This window comes from Bufo bufo, chromosome 7 (assembly GCF_905171765.1).
Source record: "Bufo bufo chromosome 7, aBufBuf1.1, whole genome shotgun sequence".
Taxonomy (NCBI): Eukaryota; Metazoa; Chordata; class Amphibia; order Anura; family Bufonidae; genus Bufo; species Bufo bufo.
The window spans coordinates 107,500,649-107,522,365 of record NC_053395.1 but is presented as its reverse complement, the minus strand read 5'-3'; the positions used below and the strand labels follow the sequence as shown (position 1 = coordinate 107,522,365).

The 21,717-nt window shown below is 42.0% G+C and overlaps 1 protein-coding gene and 1 long non-coding RNA gene across 2 annotated transcripts in view; both read right to left on the bottom strand.

Moving 5' to 3' along the window:
• LOC121008604 (glutaminase kidney isoform, mitochondrial-like) overlaps nucleotides 1-21,717 on the bottom strand; it is a 1,417,393-nt gene that overhangs the window by 6,759 nt on the left and 1,388,917 nt on the right. The gene's annotated exons all lie outside the window — the stretch shown is intronic.
• LOC121008605 lies at nucleotides 6,290-19,917 on the bottom strand. The gene is made up of 3 exons (XR_005780606.1): nucleotides 19,781-19,917; nucleotides 13,673-13,678; nucleotides 6,290-6,300 (listed from the first exon to the last, which is right to left on the bottom strand). It is a non-coding gene; the product is annotated as an uncharacterized LOC121008605 (long non-coding RNA).

Below are 21,717 nucleotides of genomic sequence, written 5' to 3'. Positions count from 1 at the left end.
CATTCAAAACAAGGTAATGTTACCAGTGGGGTTCCACAGGGATCTGTACTGGGACCGATTTTGTTTAATATCTTCATAAGTGATATTGCAAAAGGCCTCGCTGGTAAGGTTTGTCTTTTTGCTGATGACACAAAGATATGTAACAGGGTTGATGTTCCTGGAGGGAAACGCCAAATGGAAAAGGATTTAGGAAAACTAGAAGAATGGTCAGAACTCTGGAAACTGAAATTTAATGTGGATAAGTGCAAGATAATGCACCTGGGGCGTAAAAACCCAAGGGCAGAATATAGAATATTTGACACAGTCCTGACCTCAGTATCTGAGGAAAGGGATTTAGGAGTAATTATTTCAGAAGACTTAAAGGTGGGAAGACAATGTAATAGAGCAGCACGAAATGCCAGCAGAATGCTTGGATGTATAGGGAGAGGTATAAGCAGTAGAAAGAGTGAAGTGCTTATGCCGCTGTACAGAACACTGGTGAGACCTCACTTGGAGTATTGTGCGCAGTACTGGAGGCCATATCTCCAGAAGGATATAGATACTCTAGAGAGAGTTCAGAGAAGAGCTACTAAACTAGTACATGGATTGCAGGATAAAACTTACCAGGAAAGGTTAAAGGACCTTAATATGTATAGCTTGGAAGAAAGAAGAGACAGAGGGGATATGATAGAAACTTTTAAATACATAAAGGGAATCAACTCGGTAAAGGAAGAGAGCATATTTAAAAGAAGAAAAACTACCACAAGAGGACACAGTTTTAAATTAGAGGGGCAAAGGTTTAAAAGTAATATAAGGAAGTATTACTTTACTGAGAGAGTAGTGGATGCATGGAATAGCCTTCCTGCAGAAGTGGTAGCTGCAAATACAGTGAAGGGGTTTAAGCATGCATGGGATAGGCATAAGGCCATCCTTCATATAAGATAGGGCCGGGGGCTATCCATAGTATTCAGTATATTGGGCAGACTAGATGGGCCAAATGGTTCTTATCTGCCGACACATTCTATGTTTCTATGTTTCTATGTTTCTATGTTTCTATGTCCTGAACCGAAAGTTTTTTTCTCTGCCGACCGGATCAGTCTCTCCGATCATAGATGCATTTTTCTTGAACTTTAGGTCTCATCTATGATGACCCGGACCGAACCTCCCTGGCCGAGACTAAATTACGCGGCCTGCGTCAGAGAGAGCGTTCGGCGCAGATCTATTGTTCCGAATTTAGGAGGTGGGCTACAGATACTAAGTGGAACGATACAGCTCTCCGTAGCCAATTTTGTCAGGGATTATCTGAGAGGCTGAAGGACGCTTTGGTCCTTGATAAGAATCCTGAGTCTTTGAAAGCCGTTATGTCTTTGGCTGTATGTATTGATAGACGCCTGAGATAGAGATCTAAGGGCCCGCTCTCTCCGGACGTTCTATTACATAACGTACCGTATTCCTTTGACCCTTTGGGTGAAGAGACTCCTGAGCTTATACCTGGGGATTAAACCATGCAATTAGGGAGAGCGACTCCGGGATCCGCTTGCAAAAGTAGGAGTCGCAAGGAGGGAGTATGTTTTTTCTGCGGTCAAAGGGGACATTTTGTCAATATATGTCCAAGCATTCAGCGGCAAAAAGAGAAACAAAAAGGGCGTCTAAATCCCATCTGACTATCGGAGGAGTGAGTGAGGAGTCAGAGAATGTGCATTTGTCCTTTGCTGGTAGTACCCGATTTCTGCTGACTGCCGAGGTGGCGCTAGAATCAAAAACTGTGGGAATTGAAGTATTTAGCGATGTCCCGATACCGATACCAGTATCGGTATCGGGACCGATAACGGGCATTTGCACGAGTACATGTACTCGTGCAAATGTCCCCGATACCACTGCCGATACCTGTGCTCCACTTCTATGTGTCTGTGTCAGTCCGCAGCCTGCCCCTGCACCTCGCACAGCTAACAGCTTCAGAGGCAGCAGCAGGCACTGTGTAATAGGAGCCGACAGTGGAAGCTAGCTCCGCCCCTCCCCGCCCTCCAACCAATCAGAGACTCACAGCACAGGGAGCGTAGTGCAGGGACTCAGAGAATCGTCTGACAGTTTATTAGTTAAAAGAATTCAATGAGTCACAGACTGTCACCGAGTCCCTGCCAGGCTTCCTGCTCTGCGGCTTCCTGTAAGTCCGTCCGGGGGAAGGGGGGCATTATTAGCATAGCATGTAGTGGAGCTGTGTGTGTACAGGGTGCATGTAGCAGAGCAGGAAGCCTGGCAGGGACTCGGTGACACAGTCTCTGACTCATTAGATTCTTTTAACTAATAAACTCTCAGACGATTCTCTGAGTCCCTGCAATAACTATACATTGTAATTACATCAGTCTGCTCCACTGCATTCACTGCAGCAGAGCTGTGTTTGCCAGGAGCGAGTCCCTCCAAAGGTGATAGTGTCTGTCTTCTATGGCCCTGGTCCTTCCCTTCCTGCTTGCAAGCTGCACATTGATCTCTAAAAGCAGGCATTAGGGCAAGAAGAAATATACATTACTGTATGATGGCCACAAGACTATTATACTGAGGAGGGGGGCTTCAGAAATTGTTGTCCTGACTCCTTACAGTAGCGTCTCCTTGTGGCCGTCCCATACAGTGTAACGTCTCCTTGTGGCTGCCCCCATACAGTATAACGTCTCCTTGTGGCTGCCCCCATACAGTGTAACGTCTCCTTGTGGCTGCCCCCATACAGTATAACGTCTCCTTGTGGCTGCCCCCATACAGTATAACGTCTCCTTGTGGCTGCCCCCATACAGTATAACGTCTCCTTGTGGCTGCCCCCATACAGTATAACGTCTCCTTGTGGCTGCCCCCATACAGTATAACGTCTCCTTGTGGCTGCCCCCATACAGTATAACGTCTCCTTGTGGCTGCCCCCATACAGTATAACGTCTCCTTGTGGCTGCCCCATACAGTATAACGTCTCCTTGTGGCTGCCCCCCATACAGTATAACGTCTCCTTGTGGCTGCCCCCCATACAGTATAACGTCTCCTTGTGGCTGCCCCCCATACAGTATAACGTCTCCTTGTGGCTGCCCCCCATACAGTATAACGTCTCCTTGTGGCTGCCCCCCATACAGTATAACGTCTCCTTGTGGCTGCCCCATACAGTATAACATCTCCTTGTGGCTGCCCCATACAGTATAATGTCTCCTTGGAATGTCATAGTTCTGTTTTTGGCCCTTTTTGTTGGTCAGTGGTCATAAAATACATGTGTGTGTATTTTATTGTTAAAATTAGTATCGGTAATTGGTATCGGTGAGTACTTAAATAAAAGTATCGGTACTCGTACTCAGTCTTAAAAAAATGTTATCGGGACATCCCTAGAAGTATTTATCGACATCCGGGCCGGGGTGAACCCGATTTGATGCTCAGTTTGTCCTCATGCACAGGTTATCACCAAGCATGCACAGGTTAACATACACAAGAAAAACCCACATAAATGTTAGGCAAAATTGTCTGACCCTAAAGAAGCCAGCTCAGCATCATGAAGTAATCCTAAAATAGCAAACTGAGACTAAACAGGCTAAAATAATCAGTCATTTTATTAAATACATACATATGACAAAAGTACATCAAAAGATGTGGTACGAATCACTCCTGAGGATTAGTATAACATATATATATATATATATATATATATATATATATATATAGAGAGAGAGGCTTGTAATAAAATTCTAAAACCGTCCTGGAGGTGGAAGGAAAGATAAGTTATCAGGTGGGGCTGCCACAAAAAAAAAAATTGCACCAGAAGTTGTCTTGTTAGTGTTAAATCGCAAGGTAGCAATACAATGAGGTAGTGCAACACAGAGGTAAGATATATATTAAACCCCAAAATTGTATACAAACAAACAACAACAATGAACTGGCAGTCACAGTGAATCACTATCAATGTATGCTTCCCAAACCTCCTAACAGAGATAAAGTGCAAAAGCAATGCCCTCCTATTACTGACAATAGAATCCCATAAACCTACTCATGAAACAAGGGGGAAATGATTTCCCAGGAGAGCCGTACACCCCAACGCACGTTTCGGTGTCTGCCTTCTTCCGGGGGCGGAATTCTTTTAGAGGCTGAAAGGGGTTTTGAACACAGAAAGCCTGGACATGGGGCAACGGCATTATCACTGAGCTACCAGCTTGCCGGCGCCCCTGGAAGAAGGCAGACGCCGAAACGTGCGTTGGGGTGTACGGCTCTGCTGAGAAATCATCTCCCCCTTACTTCATGGGTAGGTTTATGGGATTCTATTGTCAGTAATATGAGGGCATTGCTTTTGCACTTTATCTCTGTTAGGAGGTTTGAGAAGCATACATTGATAGTGATTCACTGTGACTGCCAGTTTATTTTTTTTTTATTTTTTTTTATACAATTTAGGTAGTTGCATACACTTTTTGATATTTTCCCTTATTTTAGGGTTTAATATATATATCTTACCTTTGTGTTGCAGTACCTCATTGTATTGCTACCTTGCGATTTAACACTAACAAGACAACTTCTGGTGCAATTATTATTTTATTTTTTGTGGCAGCCCCACCTGATAACTTATCTTCCCTTCCACCTCCAGGGACATTTTAGCATTTTATTACAAGCCTCCATTTATATATATCTGTGTTATACTATTCCTCAGGAGTGATTCGTACCACATCTTTTGATGTACTTTTGTGTCATTTGTCATATTTATGTATTTAATAAAATTACTGATTATTTTAGCCTGTTTAGTCTCAGATTGCTTTTTTAGGTTATCACCAAGTAGATAAAAAAAAAACATTCCTGTATTTGCTATTGATTCAGCCCCTTTTACTCAGGTGCTTGTCACAAGTTTTGCATGATATCAGATTAAGGCTACATGCACACTGCGGATCCGCAAAAAACGGAAGCCGCCCATGTGCCTTCCGCAATTTGCGGAACGGAAGGCCCATTGTAGACATGCCTATTCTTGTCCGCAAAACGGACAAGAATAGGACATGCTATTTTTTTTTTTTGCGGGGCCACGGAATGGTGCAATGGATGCGGACAGCACACGGAGTGCTGTCCACATATTTTGCAGCCCCATTGAATTGAATGGGTCTGCATCTGAGCCGCAAAAACGATGGCTCGGATGTGGACCAAAACAACGGTCGTGTGCATGAGGGCTAAGAGTGGGTGATTTTCATCAAGAAGTTATCTCGTGTTTTGTCTTGGAAGGTCTCCCTGCACCTATGGTTCTGGGTTTACCGTGGCTTGCCAAGCATAATCCAACTATCGATTGGCAAACTAGGCAGATTCTAGATTGGGGGGACTATTGCATTGATAATTGTCTCAATACATCCTTTTCTGTGGTTACTACTAAGACTGTACCCTCTTTTATATCCGAGTTTGCCGATGTGTTTTCTGAGAGTGGATGTCAGGATTTACCTTCCCATCGGGAATATGATTGCCCTGTCAATCTTATTCCCGGGGCTAAATTACCTAAATCTAGGTTGTATACTCTTTCTGAACCTGAAAGGCAGGCCATGAGAGAATATATTGTCGAGAGTTTGAAGAAAGGGCACATAAGACCTTCCAAGTAAGTCTCCAGTAGCTGCAGGGTTTTTTTTGGTAAAAAAAAAAAAAGATGGAGGTCTTCGGCCATGTCTGGATTTTTGTGAACTTAATCAGATTATTATCCGTGATCCTTATCCTTTTCCTTTGATTCCTGATTTGTTTAACCAGATTAATGGTGCCAAGGTGTTCTCCAAGTTGGACTTAAGGGGGGCATATAATCTGGTTAGGATCAAGGAAGGGGATGAATGGAATACTCCTGAGGGGCACTTTGAGAACCTGGTCATGCCTTTCGGGTTGACCAATGCCCCGTCGGTCTTCCAACATTTTGTGAATTACATCTTTCATCACCTGGTGGGGAGGTTTGTGATTGTGTATTTGGATAACATTCTTATTTATTCTCCTGACATGGAAACACATGAGAATCATGTGAGACAGGTGTTACAGATCCTAAGGGATAATAAATTGTTCGCAAAGTTAGATAAATGTGTTTTTGCGGTACACAAGGTACAGTTCTTGGGCTACCTGCTGTCATCTTCGGGATTTCGAATGGAAACTGAGAAAGTCTGTACTGTATTGGACTAGGATCGACCCAAAAATCTGAAGGCTCTTATGCGGTTTTTAGGATTCACCAACTATTACCGAAAATGTATTAAGAATTATTCAACAATAGTAAAACCCTTAACGGACATGACTAAGAAGGGGATGGGATGTCTCTGTATGATCTGATTCGGCGTTGCAAGCCTTTTCTGCGATTAAGGAATGCTTCTCTTCTGCTCCCATATTGGTGCAGCCATATGTGTCACAACCATTTATTGTGGAAGTGGATGTATCCCAGGTGGGGGTAGGAGCAGTTTTGTCACAGAGCCCATCACCTGGTAAATGGTGACAATGTGCATTTTTCTCGAAAAAACTATTCCCAGCTGAGAAAAATTATGATGTAGGTAACAGAGTTGCTCGCCATTAAATTGGCTTTTGAGGAATGGTGTCATTGGTTGGAAGGGGTGATTCATCCGATCACGGTATTCACTGATCATAAAAATCTGGCTTATCTGGAGTCGGCGAAACGACTGAACCCAAGACAAGCCAGATGGGCTCTGTTTTTAACCAGATTCAATTTCGCTGTCACAAATCTTCCTGGGATTAAGAATGTCAAGGCGGACGCCTTGTCACGTAGTTTCCCTGGAGGTGGTGAGTCCCATACTGTCGAAAGGGGTGGTGATATCCGCCCTCTACCCTGACCTTGAGGTGAAGGTGTTAGAGGCTTAGGGAGACGTATTGGACTTGTGTCCCTCTGGGAAACTATTTGTTCCACCGGAATTGCATCACAAGGAGTTGGAGGAACATCATTGTACGGTTCTTACAGGACATCCTGGGAGTAGGTCCACTGCCAACCTCATATCTCGTAGATTCTGGTGGCCGGGGTGGCGTAAGTGTGTGAAGGACTAGTGTCAGCCTGCACTACCTGTGCATGTGCCAAGGTGATACATACTCTACCTTCTGGATCTTTACTTACGTTACCCATGGACTTTACCACTGATCTACTTAATTCTTCAGGAAAGACAGTTATTCTGGTGGTAGTTGATCGCTTTAGTAAAATGGTACATTTTATCGCATTACCAGGCCTACCTAATGCTAAAACCCTTGCACAGGTATTTGATGACAACATTGTGAAACTCCATGGCATTCCCTCTGATGTGGTCTCGGATCGCGGCACTCATTTTGTTTCCAGGTTCTGGAAGGCGTTCTGTCTGTACTCGTCTGGGAATTCAACTGTCCTTTTCTTTGGCTTTTCATCTTCAGTCAAATGGACAGAAGGAGCGCACTAATCAGAGTCTGGAGACTTACTTGGCTGTCCACAAGAAACATGAAGTTGAAGGTACCTTCCTGGAAGTTGGGTCCAAGGTTTATCGGCCCATATAAGATCACGGCCATTATTAATCCTGTAGCTTTTCGTCTTGAGATTCCTCAGGCCCTGAAAATTCATAAAGTGTTCCATAGGTCTTTGTTGAAAAAATATATGGAACCTTTACAGCCATCTTCCTTGCCACCCGCTCCGGTCATGGTGGACAGTAATTTGGAATTTGAGATCGCGAATATAGTTGACTCTCGAGTTCTCAGTGGATCCCTTTAATATCTTGTCTACTGTAGAGGTTATGGACCGGAGGAGAGGATGTGGGTGCCGGCATCCGACGTTAATGCCAATCGTTTAGTGAATGCCTTTCATAGATCTCACCCGGAAAAGGTCGGTCCTGGGTGCCCGGAGGTCACCCGTAGAAGGGGGGGGGGGTACTGTCACAGACGTTCACGTGGCAGGTACCAGGAGATTGCAGAGACAAGCAACTCGTGGGTTAAATTGACAAGTTACCTGTGGTTCTTATTGTGTCTGTGTTTTGGTGAATGCCACAACCCTTGCTTTAGGTGTTGCTTGTTGGTAATTTACCTTCCCCATAAGTAGCCACTTCTCACTCTTGGAAATGCGGTTTATAGATTTTCTTCCCCCCACACTGATCGTGTCAGGTATCTTCCTGCTGCTGCTGCCATATCCACACTATTTAACCTTTCTACTCTGTGGTCTTCTGATGCTGCTGCCATCTCCACACTATGTCACCTTGCCACTCTGTGGTATCCTCCTGCTGCTGATGCCATATCCACACTATGTCACCTTGCCACTCTGTGGTATCCTGATGCTGCTGCTGTCGCCATCTCCGTACTATGTCACCTTGCCACTCTGTGGTATCCTCCTGCTGCTGCCACATCCACACTATGTCACCTCGCCACTCTGTGGTATCCTCCTGCTGCTGCTGCCATATCGACACTATGTCACCTTGCCACTCTGTGGTATATTCCTGCTGCTGCCATATCGACTATGTCACCTTGCCACTCTGTGGTATATTCCTGCTGCTGCCATATCCACACTATGTCACCTTGCCACTCTGTGGTTCCTCCTGCTGCTGCTGCCATATCCACACTGTGTCACATTGCCATTCTGTGGTCTCCTGCTGATGCTGCTACTGCCATCTCCACACTGTCACCTTTACACTCTGTGGTATCCTGATGCTGCTGCCATATCCACACTATGTCACCTTGCCACTCTGTGGTCTCCTGATGCTGCTGCTGCCGCCATCTCCACACTATGTCACCTTGCCACTCTTTGGCATCCTCCTGATGCTGCTGCTGTGCCGCCACCTCCACACTCTATCATTGGGCCACTCTGTGGTCTCCTCATACTGCTTCCACCTCATCAATATGTCATAAGTCCACTCTGTGGACTTCTCATGCTGTTCCCACCCTCCCCACTTCATGACTCGGACACCTTTTTTGCCTTTCGGACTGGCTGACATCATGATTTATTTCACCTTTCTTCTGATCTGTCAGAAGAAAGTAAAAATGAGACGCACAATGGATCCTGTCTGTGTAGCAGCTGTAAGGCCTGTATGGTCCCATCAGAATTGGCTTATGATTTGGTAGCCAAAATCAGGAGTGGGTACAAAACACAGAAGACATGCAAATATTCCATCCACGTGTCATCTGTTTTAGATCCACTCCTGTTTTTTTGGGCATTAGCAATACTGATGGATTACTAAGCAAATGCTGACCTAGTGAAGGCGTATGCTCCACAGACAATATCCGTTTTTTGTGGGTTATTGTTCTGACGGATCAGAGGAAGGGCAAATTAATCAGTGACGTCAACAGAAACGTACTGCTGACACCCTCTCTACTCTGTCCGGGGGGGGGGGGCTCTACTTGTATACGCGTTTAATAGAACAGGTTCTGAAGACATCTATGTGGAATCAGCTGGAGACGGTGTAAAAGGAGTGCGCTTCTTCTTGACGCTAACATCGACCTGTAAGGCTGAGTTCATACTTGAGTTATTTGGTCAGTTTTGGCCCCGTGACTGCCCTAATAAGTGATATGTGCAGTGATTCTAAGAGAGACGCCTGTCATCTGCATGTCATACGGACTCACAGTATTACTTCACTACCAAAGTAGACTCCCTATGCATGTTACTAACAAGGCACAGTGTTCTACACCACTATAAAGGTTCTCTGCAGCCCGGAAATAGCCGTTTTTAACTAAATCCGCCGCAAATGCATCCTGACACAATCCGTATCGTTCATGTGAAACAGGCCTAAGGGTCAGTTAAAAGGAGGGGCCAATGTTTGTTAAGTATGTTTTTAACCTTGTGTTACCAGATTACTTGTATATATCCCTTGCTTGTAGGCATGGCAACCGGCTCTGAGTTTTGGTCTTTGTTAAACAATTCCTATGTCACGGCTGAGGATGGGGAAAACCCTCAGCCGTGCGATGACAGAGGATGGTAGTCACGTCTTGGCCAGAACCACAGAACTAGGGAGCAGGTCACCCCCTATTGCCTCCCTAATCTGACCCTAACTCCTAGCGACATGAGCCGACCTTGAAGGTAGGAGGACTCATGCTCTGGAACCTCGGGTCCCTACTTGCCCTCCGCCCGTCCCTACGCTAGGAGCTGGGTAGACTACCTGTTCCTCCTGGACATGGAGAAATAGGAGTCTAAAGATGGCCAAATTATAAAAACAGGGGAAACGGAAACAGACATATGGCAATGGCAGGTAAGTGCAACTAGTACTAACACCCACCTGCCACAGACACAGGGCCTGGGACCCAAGTATCAGTGCTGCTGTCCACAAACACAAACGACAGAGCACACACACCACACAGGACACCAGGAAACCATACGCTGCAAAGAATAGACATGACACACAAACACATCCTCAATACATCGTGTATAAACAATACATAACAATTTGTTTATGACCACAAGGGTGGCCCCCGATGGCAGATGGAAATACCAGGAGGGTTTCTCCAGCAAAGCATGGCTGAAGAACCCCTCAGCTTCAGATCTCCAACGAGGCTTTATAGCCCAAAGTGGCCACACCCACACAGACACACACAGGAGAGGGAATTAACCCTTCCAACACTAACAGGGAGTGAAACCACTTAAAGGGGAAGTGTCCAAATGCACATCACACTGTAGCTGTTACCGCAGGCAACGACATGGGTGGCAACCATGTCCTGGGAGTCAGCCAGAAGGCCGAGACACTGCCACCACATGTACACATACCAAACGTTGCCACGGGCAGCCACAGTGAAGGGGAAGTGTCACAGTGCACACCTAAGATAAACCTAGTGCACACCAGACATACAAAGTGCATAACATAAACACACACACCTAACAGAGAGGTTGCTAGGTGCAACCGCATGCACATTGCCGAAAGCTGCCTAGCACCAGCTCAGGCTGCTTTACTGCGACAATACCCAACTAATTGTTGCCCGCGGCAACTACAAGTGAGGCTACACACTAGCGGCCCTCACCTGTGGTTGAACAACTAAACCAGTCCGCAGGCAACCGCATGCGGTAAAGGAGTCATGACCATGGCCGTGACATCCTAATTAGGTAGGAGGTGTATCCCTTCTCTTGCAACCTTTTCTTCAAAATGTCAGCTTCTTTGTGAAAAGTAGTATCCTCTGAGCAATTCTTAATGATCCTTTGGAATTGGCTATATGGAATGTTTAGGAAAGGCTGTCAACGGCCTTCAAATAAGTAGACGTACTGTAATGAACTAGTTGGCTTTATGAGAGATCATGATATCCAGTAACTCTATTTCTATAGAGCTATAATTCAAAGAAATGCTGATGCACCATTCAGTGTGGAACTGATTAATAGAGCTAGAGTCGCCTTGCCAAACACAAAAAAGTCAACAGTATATCTTTTATACGGGAGGATGTTCTTGCTGAAAATGTCATTACCAAAAATGGTTTCTTTAAAAACTCATAAAACATAAAAAGATTAGCATACGATGGCACAACCTGGCTACCCATGGCAGTTCTGAGATGCTGATGAAATATTTTGCATCCATAAGTGAAGTTGTTGTGAGCGATTAATAATTTAAGACTTTCAATTAAGAAAGAACTTTGCTTCATAAGTATGTTAGTGTCTGTATCCAAGACACTGTCCACGCATTGGAGGTCTAGTGTGTGGGAAATATTGGAATATAGTGATGTAATGTCCATCATAACCAGATGAAGACTGTAATTCCAGGTTTAGTTCTGAAATGTGGGAATAGGTAGGTGGAGTCAGAGATAACTTGGCAGGTTGGTGACATAGTGCTGAAGAATTAGATCTAAATAATGAGACAAATGGCTAGTGGCAGAATTGGCATTAATGAGGCGTCCAAGGGGGTTGAAGTTGCTTTGATGGACCTTTGTTAGATGATAAAAATATGGAACGGCAGGAAAGGGTTTGAGTAAAAACTTATTTTCATCTTTGTTGAGGATATTATTCAGAAAGACTTTAGTCACAAGGGATGTAAGCTTCTTAGTAAACATAGGGAAAGGATCCCCCTTTACTTCTACATTAATAGAATATTAAAAGCTTAGTTTTCATAATCTTTAATTTTGTACCACAACACCACCTACTTCCACAGGATGGAAAACTAAATTTTAGTTTAATCCTTTAAAGGCAGTAAGTTCCGCTGAGGTTAGATTACCTTTTTTTTTTACGTGGGATAACATGTTAAAGTCGGTTGAAACCAGATCACTAAATGTTTGTAATATGTGTCTTTGACTTTGAACGGGATAGAACTTGGATGGAGCTTTAACTTCAGGATAGAAACATGGATTTAGGGGTTAGTGATGTCTCAATGGAAAAATGCAGATTGAAGGTTAACTTCCTAATAAACCTCTAGAGGTCCAAAAATACTTCAAAGCGATCAACCTCGTTAGGTGGAAAATAGGGTAGGCCCTTTTCTAATATTTTTTGCAAATGAGCATAGCATGAGTGGGTAAACTATATTCCTTAGGTATTTCTGCATGTACAGTCGTGGCCAAAAGTTTTGAGAATTACATAAATATTGGAAATTGGAAAAGTTGCTGCTTAAGTTTTTATAATAGCAATTTGCATATACTCCAGAATGTTATGAAGAGTGATCAGATGAATTGCATAGTCCTTCTTTGCCATGAAAATTAACTTAATCCCAAAAAAACCTTTCCACTGCATTTCATTGCTGTCATTAAAGTACCTGCTGAGATAATTTCAGTAATTGTCTTGTTAACTCAGGTAAGAATGTTGACGAGCACAAGGCTGGAGATTATTATCCTAAAGAGGATTCAGCTGCGGGATCGGAGTGCCACCAGTGCAGAGCTTGCTCAGGAATGGCAGCAGGCAGGTGTGAGCGCATCTGCACGCACAGTGAGGCGAAGACTTTTGGAAGATGGCCTGGTGTCAAGAAGGGCAGCAAAGAAGCCACTTCTCTCCAAAAAAAACCTCAGGGACAGATTGATCTTCTGCAGAAAATATGGTGATTGGACTGCTGAGGACTGGGGCAAAGTCATATTCTCCGATGAAGCCTCTTTCCGATTGTTTGGGGCATCAGGAAAAAGGCTTGTCCGGAGAAGAAAAGGTGAGCGCTACCATCAGTCCTGTGTCATGCCAACAGTAAAGCCTCCTGAGACCATTCATGTGTGGGGTTGCTTCTCATCCAAGGGAGTGGGCTCACTCACAATTTTGCCCAAAAACACAGCCATGAATAAAGAATGGTACCAAAACACCCTCCAACAGCAACTTCTTCCAACAATCCAACAACAGTTTGGTGAAGAACAATGCATTTTCCAGCACGATGGAGCACCGTGCCATAAGGCAAAAGAGATAACTAAGTGGCTCAGGGACCAAAACGTTGACATTTTGGGTCCATGGCCTGGAAACTCCCCAGATCTTCATCCCATTGAGAACTTGTGGTCAATCCTCAAGAGGCGGGTGGACAAACAAAAACCCACTAATTCTGACAAACTCCAAGAAGTGATTATGAAAGAATGGGTTGCTATCTGTCAGGAATTGGCCCAGAAGTTGATTGAGAGCATGCCCAGTCGAATTGCAGAGGTCCTGAAAAAGAAGGGCCAACACTGCAAATACTGACTCTTTGCATAAATGTCATGTAATTGTCGATAAAAGCCTTTGAAACGTATGAAGTGCGTGTAATTATATTACACTACATCACAGAAACAACTGAAACAAAGATCTAAAAGCAGTTTAGCAGCAAACTTTGTGAAAACTAATATTTGTCATTCTCAAAACTTTTGGCCACGACTGTACGTTATTAACCAATTTCTTTATGTGTGACGTTTATTAACCATCTCATTCTATATTAACCCTGTTTGTAATTAACATGGAATATGGCATTTTTTAACATCCTTTTTACTAACCATTTTTTTTCTTTTACATGTACTTGATCTCATAACAACTGGTTACAGATTTTGTATTTATTTTTTTATTTATTTGGCATATTAAACACAGTTTATGTTGTGAATATCCCCAGTAGGATGCACGTATAGCTCCATCGTTTTCCTCTTTATCTTTTTTTTGCCTTCACCCCCGCATCAATTTAACGCCAAAAATATTTTCAGTGTTTTAGCTGTAAAATAACAATGTGTATCTTCCTTTGGAAGCACCACAGGTAGTTCCCATTTTTCTTCTTGTGCAATAGTTATCTTTGCCATAGCATCACATGCATCTAAAGGCCCTAGGAGTAAAGAGTTCCTCTGATAACACAGATACCAAGGGTGGCTCTAATCTTCAAGCTCTCCCATCAACACATTAACCTATTACAGAGGTGACTATGAAAATATGCTCCTGAGTCTACAGAAAGAAATTAGTTATGACATGAATGCAATGATGCAATACTTCCAAAGTTAACCACCATTGATGAGCTGTGTTTCCATACAGAGAACAAAGTGGGGAATTATGCAAAAGCTTTTCATTAACTTGCGGACTCACATAATGATCTAACTGAAAAACTACAAGTTGCTATGGATAAACTCACAGATATGCTAAAGTTATGTCGGATTGGCAGGGCACTTGTGAGACTTTTGTCTATTCTAAGTGGGGTTATCGGAAGGAATAATGCTCCATTACAATTATCTGTAGCTTACATCTACATACACAATGGGGAACTGATATATGATGTGGTTCATTATTATACAATTTAGCTTCTCATTATATTACATTGTTTATTAGTGCTGTATCACCTCTTGCCCCTGAAGATGTGTTTTATATATAGGCACATCTCTGGGCATAAGAAGTTGGAGTACTCATTGCCTGATGTTGTATTCTTTTTCTCAGGCAGCTACGGTTTTGTTACTTTTTGTTAGGTTGTTGAGGTTTTTTCCCATGTCCAGTTTATGGTGATAGCATCTATTACATATGTTCTCTCAATTACAGCCTTAAAGGAAATGTCTGCATTTTATTATTGATGACTTATCCCCAGGATAGGTTATCAATATAAGATTGGCAGGGTTACAACTTCCGGCACCCCCGCAGATCAGCTGTTTGAAGAGAAGGCAGTGCTCATACAAGCCCTGCCTTCTCTGCTCTGTTTACCTGCTCACCACAGCAATTGCAGTGGGGAACAGGTGTAATTACAAGTATGGCATTCTCATTCACTTCTTTGGGACAGCTCTGTAGGATTTGCAGACAGAGCTGTCCCATAAAAGTGAATGGGGATACCATACTTGTAGTTACACCACTGCTATTGCTGTAACGAGCAGTGAAGAGAAGGCAGAGGGTACTGTCTTATCTTCAAATAGCTGATTGGCAGGGGTGCCGGTAGTTGGATCGCCGCCAATCTGATATTGCTTACCTATCCTGAGGATGTCAACAATAGTAAAAAGCTGATAACCCCTTTAAGCAGCATTACCAATGCCAATGATGACTCTTAAAATAACTTCACTCAATGCCAGAGGCCTTAACAGCCCCTTTAAAGGGAAATTTACTATATGGGGGTTGAGGTCGAGGGAAAAATTATATACTTTTCATTCAAGAAACTCATTTTCAAAGAGAGAGAACCCCTAATTACTTAAATCCAAAGTTTCCAGATATTTTCCTGACTTTTCGAAGGAAGATGATGAGGGGGGTTATGCTAATAAATACTCAAATGCCTTCTAACTCATTCTACTGTCTTAGATCCACAGAGCAGAAATGCGATAGTCAATGGAGATAGTAATAACATTAGATATACTGTAGTTAATATACTGTACATGAACCCAACAAGATTCCACAGGCTTTTTATGATCTAAAATGCTCTAAAAGACACAAGCTGTCTCACAAGACAATTATAATAGGAGGAGATTTTACCATAATTAACAATCCAGAACTTGACTCTTCTCCTAATTCTAATAGATCTTGTAATATCCAAAAATAGCTGCATAAAGAGGATCTTTATGATCCATGGAGATGCCTACACAGTTCCAAAAAAAGATTTTATCTTTTATTCTATAACAATTTAATCTATTGCACTCAAGAACTAATTATTTTCTGGTGAATAAACATACATTACAACTAATAATTAACCCTTTCATGACCAAGGGTCATTGATGCCAGAGTGTCCAGGTCAAATTTGCTTTTAAAACAGAAAGTGATTCCTCATAAAACATTTATTACTTAACATTCCCCATATGTATACTTTATGTTGGCATAATTTTAGAAATTTCATTAAATTTTTTTAGGACATTAGAAGGCTTAGAAGTTTAGAAGCAATTCTTAAAATCTTTAAGAAAATTTCCAAAACCCACTTTTTAAGTACCAGTTCAGGTCTGAAGTCACTTTGTGGGGCTTACATAGTGGATACCCCCATAAATGAAACTACACCCCTCAAGTTACTCAAAACTGATTTTACCAACTTTGTCGACCCTTTAGGTGTTCCACAAGATGTAGAAGAAAATGGAGATGAAATTTCTAAATAACTTTTTTGGCAGATTTTTTCATTTTATTACATTTTTTTCTTTAACACATTGATGGTTAACAGCCAAACAAAACTCAATATTTATTACCCTGATTCTGCGAATTACAGAAACACCCCACATGTGGTCGTAAACTGACGTAAGGGCGCACGGCAGGGCGCAGAAAAAAAGGAGCGCTGCATGGTTTTTGGAAGGCAGATTTTGCTGGACTGGTTTTTAGATGCCTTGTCCCATTTAAAGCCCCCTGATGCACCCTACAGTAGAAACTCCCAAAAAGTGACCCGATTTTATAAACTAGGGGATAAGGTGCCAGATTTATTGGTACTATTTTGGGGTACATATGATTTTTAATTGCGCTATATTAAGTTTTTTGTGAGGCAAGGTAACCAAAAAATGGCTATTTTGGCACGGATTTGTTATTTTTAATATTTTACAAGATTCATCTGACAGGGTAGATCATGTGCTATTTTTATAAAGCAGGTTGTTACGGACGCAGTGATATCAAATACGTCTACTTTCTTTGTTTGTTTCAGTTTTACATAATAAAGCATTTTTGAAAAATAAATTATGTTTTTGTGTGTCCATTTTCTGAACGGCATATTTATTTTTCTGCCAATCGTCTTGTGCAGGGGCTCGTTTTTTGCAGAAGGAGTTGAGGTTTTTATTGGTACTATTTTTGGGTACATAGGATTTTTTGATCATTTATTATTACACTTTATGACCAAAAAATTGGCTGTTTTGGAACAGTATTTATTTATTTTTCCAGCGTTTATCTGATGGGTTAGATCATGTGGCGTTTATCTGAGGGGTTATGGATGTGGCGATACCTAATATGTCTATTTTTTCTTATTTATTTAAGTTTTACACAATAATAGCATTTTTGAAACCAAAAATATGATGTTTCTCCATAGTCTGAGAGCCATAGCTTTTTTATTTTTTGGGTGATTGTCTTAAATAGGGTATCATTTTTTGTGGGATGAGGCGACTGTTTGATTGGTACTATTTTGTGGGACATACACCTTTTTGATTGCTCGATGTTGCACTTTTTGTGGTGTAAGGTGACAAAAATGGCTTTTTTACGTTTTAAAAAAAAAAATTTTTTTATGGTGTTTATCGGATGGGGTCAATCATGTGATATATTTATAAAGACGGTCGTTACGGATGCGGTGATACCTAATATGTGTAGTTTTATTTTTCATTTTTTATAGGCAAAGGCAATTAATTTTTTTAAATTACATTTTTTTTATTTATTTATTTTTACTTTTATTATTTTCAATTTTTTTTTATCAAGTCCCAATTGGATCTTGAAGATCCAGTGGGGCTGATGGCTGAACTATACTTTGCAATACTATCAGATGTCCTGTAGATGGCAATACAGGACGCCTTTGTAAAGCGTCCGGTTGCCATGGCAACCATCGGGTGCTGCCATCACAGCGCAGCAGCCCCGATGGTTGAGAGAGGGAGCCCCCTCCCTCTATTAACCCCATAGATGCCGCTGCATCTAAGATGTTACAGCAGAGTGTCAGCATACAGCTGACACTCGCTGCTGATGTCGGCGGCTCAGGAATGGAGCCGCCGACATCAAATAAAGCAGCCCTGTAAAGGGGGGGCACGGCCAGCATGGGGGCAGGATGGGGGCAGGATGCATGCATGGAGGTAGGGGGGGACCGCATCAGGGGTACGATACATGGATGGGGGGGCCTGGACCGCATCAGGGACAGGCGGAGGCAGGGCTCACAGGAGGGGTGGGGGGGGGTTGGAGGCACACAGGAAGTGGGCACAGATCGGGGGGCTTCAGGACACATTACCTGATTTCAGGCTCTGATCTGCAGAGCGCAGATCAGAGCCTGGAACAGACACTTTTTCACTGCCGCGATCCAATTGGTTAGCCTGCACAGACTAACCAATCGGATCGATTGCTGGCAAGGGACCACTCTGGTCCTTTGCCGGCATTTCTGAACTGTATGCTGTCTGTGACAGCAGCAGAGCAGGGGCAGAAACTTTAATCCAAGCGGATTAAAGAGCTGCCTGATGTCTATACACATGCTAGCTGCACGGGGCATTTTTAATTAGCACCTATATAGCCGTATGGCAGTCGGGAAGGGGTTAAGGCAGGAGTAGGGGTAATCACCTGGAGTGATCATGCCCAAACTTCTATCTATATATCAAACTCCTATAGTGGGACAAAACAATCTCCTTGGCAGATTAATGAATATCTCCTAAACTAGTCCACACTTGGGAAGCATATATTAAACCAATTGTTATTGTTTTTTAAATCTAACACACCCTTTACTTCTAATCCTTTCTTGCTATGGTCAGCCCAGAAGGTATTTATGAGAGGCATCTTAATACAAGCTACTTCCAGATATAACAGGGAAAAAAAATATTTATGAGAGGCATCTTAATACGAGCTAGTTCCAGATATAACTGCGAAAAAAAATATTCAAACACTGAAAAAAAACAAAAAAAAAAACCTGAGAAACCCATAATAAAACCAATCATTCTCCAGATAAAGCTGCCTTATTAAGAAAATTGAGAGCCCAACTATAAGATTCATTGCTATATAGATATGGGAACTTATTAAAAATATATCATGTAGACTTATACCAATGTCAAGGTGGCTTCTGCATATGGGTACCTAACACTAACAGAACTGCCTCTCTTTGGCCTAACTTAAAGTCTTTGTACACCTTCGGAGGCTGAGACCCACACCTATATCAAGAACGGAGCCACGCAAGTTGTCAGAACTATTGGGTATAAATAAAGTCTATGTATAAGGCCTATATAAGATGTATGGAAATGAGCCTAAAAGACAACCATTTTGTCTTATTTTAAAAATGCAGGGTGAGTTCAGGATTTTAACTCAGAATTACTAACCTAAGATTAACAATCTGTACCAAAGTGTTTACCCAAGTCTGTTTTTGTGAGAAGGAGATGTCCCAAGGTCTAATGAAAAGTAATTGTCTAGATAAGACAATGTATTAGACATGTGCTGAGTCTTGATGATTTTCAGTGAATAGAAAGACTCTAATCTTTCTTTGGGGTTTTTATATTAAGCAATGTATGAGTAGATTTATTTTTATATCATCAATTTAAATACGTGTGTTGTACTGTATATATAAGAGGGTGGTCCTTATAGATATATTCCGTTTTAAGGTTAGAAATGAGGTACAGATTCCTCTGTCATTTTTAGAATTTCTCTCAGTATAAAACACAAGTTAATTATTTCTTTCCTTGAGGTTCCTCTTGAATGGAGAAATGTGGACACAGGTTATCATAAACAAACCCTGTCTTTTCCCAAAACAATGACTTGAGTATGGTCATGTGTATCTTGATTTAATTAGGTCTGGTCAAAAGATATGCGAGGTGTTTGACTAAACACAAAAGTCATTGTCTATTCAAGATCTCCTCAAGGTTGTGTCTGAACCTTTAGTTAAAATTTTGTAAATAGATAAGAGAAATAAAGTGCCTCGACTTTTGTATGGAGTACTAGTGCCATCTAGTGTTAGGGTAACATAAATATCTAGGGTGTATTTTCCCTAGAGGGAGGTTCTATTAATTATAAAGTGAGGTCACTAGTTAATGATAAAACTTGGCCAAGCCCTTTCTAAGATAGGATAAAAAGATGGTCTGGGCTGAGAGAAAGGAAGCTCTCTCTCTCTAACTATCATCATCAAGGGACGATCATCAAGGGACGATCATCAAGGGAAAAGACCAGATCCAGCCCTGACCACCTTTTCAGTCTAGTCATATCTATCTCTCTCTATATATATATATATATATATATATTTAAATTAACCACACCTTGTGTATAGTATCTGTTTTGGAATAAGATTGGGGTGTACCTGCAGCATCATCCTGAAAATTAATTCAATACAGGGAGATTGAAAATATACTTGTGAAAACACGGTATTATTTCCAAGGAATTGAATTCAGTTCAAGACCGGTACGGTTGATTATATATATATATATATATATATATATATATATATATCTATCTCTGTATAGATAAAAGATAAACCAAATTTGGGTTTAATCAGACATTTGTCGGCTGAGAGAAATCAAGTATTAAATTGATTTTAAAATATAATTGAGGGGTATCATTATAAGAAGGCATAATTGTGTAGATATATTATTCAATTATTCAACCCCCAATGCTGTAAAGGGTTTTAGGGAATTTAGTGTACATTTGTAATTGTGTTCAGAATGAAATCTTAGAAGGACTTTTTAAAGAACCAAATGCAACTAAAATGACATCAATTGTTTTTGTAATACAGTATTAAATGTTTTTTTTTGTGATTTCTTCATTGACACAATTATTCAACCCCTTAAAGACTACCAATCTTAAGAACAGAGGTTCATTCAAGTGTTTTCGATCAGGTATTGAAAACACCTGTGGATGTCAAGGAGCAGCAATCAAGCATAATAAGCGCCAATTAGGCAGATTTAAAAGGACTGTGATACTCAGCCCCTTCTAGACATTTACTGGTGTGCTTACAAACATGGTGAAGTCAAGAGACTGGTCCAGGAAGACAAGAGAAGAGGTGATTTCTCTTCACAGGAAGGGCAATGGCTATAAGAAGATTGCAAAGATATTAAACATACCAAGAGACACCATAGGAAGCATCATTCGCAAATTCAAGGCAAAGGGCACTGTTGAAACGCTACCTGGTCGTGGCAGAAAGAAGATGCTGACTTCGACTGCTGTGCGCTACCTGAAGCGCAAAGTGGAGAAAAGTCCCCGTGTGACTGCTGAGGAACTGAAAAAAGATTTGTCAGATGTGGGTACTGAAGTTTCAGCTCAGACAATAAGGCGCACACTGCGTAATGAAGGCCTCCATGCCAGAACTCCCAGGCGCACCCCCTTTCTGTCTCCAAAGAATAAGAAGGGTCGACTGCAGTATGCCAAAAGTCATGTGGACAAACCACAAAAGTTTTGGGATAGTGTTCTGTGGACTGATGAAACAAAATTAGAACTGTTTGGGCCCATGGATCAACGCTATGTTTGGAGGAGGAAGAACAAGGCCTATGAAGAAAAGAACACCTTGCCTACTGTGAAGCATGGCGGGGGGTCAATCATGCTTTGGGGCTGTTTTGCTTCTACAGGTACAGGGAAGCTTCAGCGTGTGCAAGGTACCATGAATTCTCTTCAGTACCAGGAGATATTGGATGAAAATGTGATGCAGTCCGTCACAAACCTGAGGCTTGGGAGACGTTGGACCTTTCAACAGGACAATGATCCCAAGCATACCTCCAAGTCCACTAGAGCATGGTTGCAGATTAAAGGCTGGAACATTTTGAAGTGGCCATCGCAGTCAACAGACTTAAATCCGATTGAGAACCTCTGGTGGGACTTAAAGAAAGCAGTTGCAGCGCGCAAGCCTAAGAATGTGACTGAACTGGAGGCTTTTG